Here is a 2,000-nt window from a genome sequence, read left to right as displayed (position 1 = left end):
GGGTTAGGTTAGGTCCATTTATGTACCTTGTTCCGTGTTTTTGGCCAGAATTCGACTCGGGCTGCAGCGCGTCGAGGAGGTGGACTTGACCCGAGCTGAACGCGTGCAATACGAGGTGCAATACCGTAGACCAAAACTCGTAAAGCAGGGCCGAGTTCTGACATTCCCGTCCACAGGAGCAGCTGACAGCCGAGTGGTTAGCGCGCTGGTGTATGGTCCGGAAACCGTCGGCTCAGGGATCGAATCCCAGCCGTAGAGCTTTTTTCTCTTTCTGTTGATCATGTCTTTGGGATTCAGCGAGAGCCGAGATGCACATGTCGCCGGGAGCGGACTCACAGAGCGGGAAAAAAAGGACCGTGGCTGGGATTCGAACCCTGGGCCGACGGTTTCCGGACCTCACCGCAGCGCGCTCGCCACTCGGCTGTCAGCTGCTCCTGTGGTCGGAAACGTCAGAACTCGCTCCTCCTTTACGAGTCTTGGTCTCCGGTATTGCACGCGTCCAGCTCGGGTCAAGTCCACCTCCTCGACGCGCTGCAGCCCGGGTCGGCTCTTGGCCCGAAACATCGAAAATAGCCACTAAAAGAGCCCCTTGGGCGCGCGGGGGTTAGGTTAGGTCCATTTATGTACCTTTTTCCGTGTTTTTGGCCAGAATTCGACCCGGGCTGCAGCGCGTCGAGGAGGTGGACTTGACCCGAGCTGAACGCGTGCAATACTGGAGAACAAGACTCGTAAAGCAGGACCGAGTTCTGACGTTACCGTCCACAGGAGCAGCTGACAGCCGAGTGGCGAGCGCGCTGGTGTGTGGTCCGGAAACCGTCGGCCCAGGGTTCGAATCCCAGCCACGGTTCTTTTTTCCCGCTCTGTGGCTCCACTCCCGGCGACGTGTGAATCTCGGCTCTCGCTGAATCCCGAAGACAAGATCAACAGAAAGAGAAAAAAGCTCTACGGCTGGGATTCGATCCCTGGGCCGACGGTTTCCGGACCATTCACCAGCGCGCTAACCACTCGGCTGTCAGCTGCTCCTGTGGACGGAAACGTCAGAACTCGGTCCTGCTTTACGATTTTTGGTCCCCGGTATTGCACGCGTTCAGCTCGGGTCAAGTCCACCTCCTCGACGCGCTGCAGCCCGGGTCGAATTCTGGCCAAAAACACAGAACAAGGTACATAAATGGACCTAACCTAACCCGCGCGCGCCCAAGGGGCTCTTTTAGTGGCCATTTTCGGTGTTTCTGGCCATGAGCCGACCCGGCCTGCAGCGCGTCGAGGAGGTGGACTTGACCCGAGCTGACCGCGTGCAATACCGGAGACCAAGACCCGTCAAGCAGTAGCGAGTTCTGACGTTTCGGACCACAGGAGCAGCTGACAGCCGAGTGGCGAGCGTGCCAGGGCTTGGTGCACAATACACCCTCAGCCCAGGGGTCGAGTCCTGGTCGGGGCAGACATTTTCTTGTTGTTTTTTTGGCGAAGGGGGGGGGGGACTGCTGAGTAGGCGGTCAAGTCCACTTCCCCATGTCGGCTGGTCTTTTGTCTGAACCCTTAGTGCCCACGCCGCAAACTTCTACATAAGAAAAAATGAGCCTCGGTCAGTATGCGAACCGACAACCATCCGCGTCCCGGCCGCGCGCTCTACGAACTGAGCCAATGATGAGGGTTTTGCTGAGGTGAAGCTTATCTCCGATCTGGCTCTCACCCCGAAACATATGGCTGGCAGGGGGCAAAAGGGTTTAGTCGACCGTCGACTAGATTCGAATCAGCGACTCTTTGCGTACCGGCCCAACACATCAGGTGTCGCACTACTGTAAAGTCATGACCAGCGGAGCGCGAAAATTATCACCCGGCCGAGATTCGAACCAGCGACTAGATTCATACCGTGCGGGGACGCTACCGACTTGGCCACGACGGAACGATACAGAGCGCTACTTTCAGCGGCATCTTGATCTAAGCTGTAACCGACGCCCGAAGACACTCTTGGCCAGCAGAGCAGGAAAAATGACCGCGGA

General features: G+C 57.6%; 1 protein-coding gene across 2 annotated transcripts in view; it reads left to right on the top strand.

Annotated features, from left to right (window-relative positions):
* The window catches only part of LOC113207404 (oxysterol-binding protein-related protein 1), a 38,538-nt gene that overhangs the window by 26,051 nt on the left and 10,487 nt on the right, over positions 1-2,000 (top strand). The window lies entirely within an intron of this gene.

Source organism: Frankliniella occidentalis, unplaced genomic scaffold (assembly GCF_000697945.3).
Source record: "Frankliniella occidentalis isolate FOCC.00 unplaced genomic scaffold, Focc_3.1 Scaffold270, whole genome shotgun sequence".
NCBI lineage: Eukaryota > Metazoa > Arthropoda > Insecta > Thysanoptera > Thripidae > Frankliniella > Frankliniella occidentalis.
This window is presented reverse-complemented; position numbering and strand designations above follow the sequence as displayed.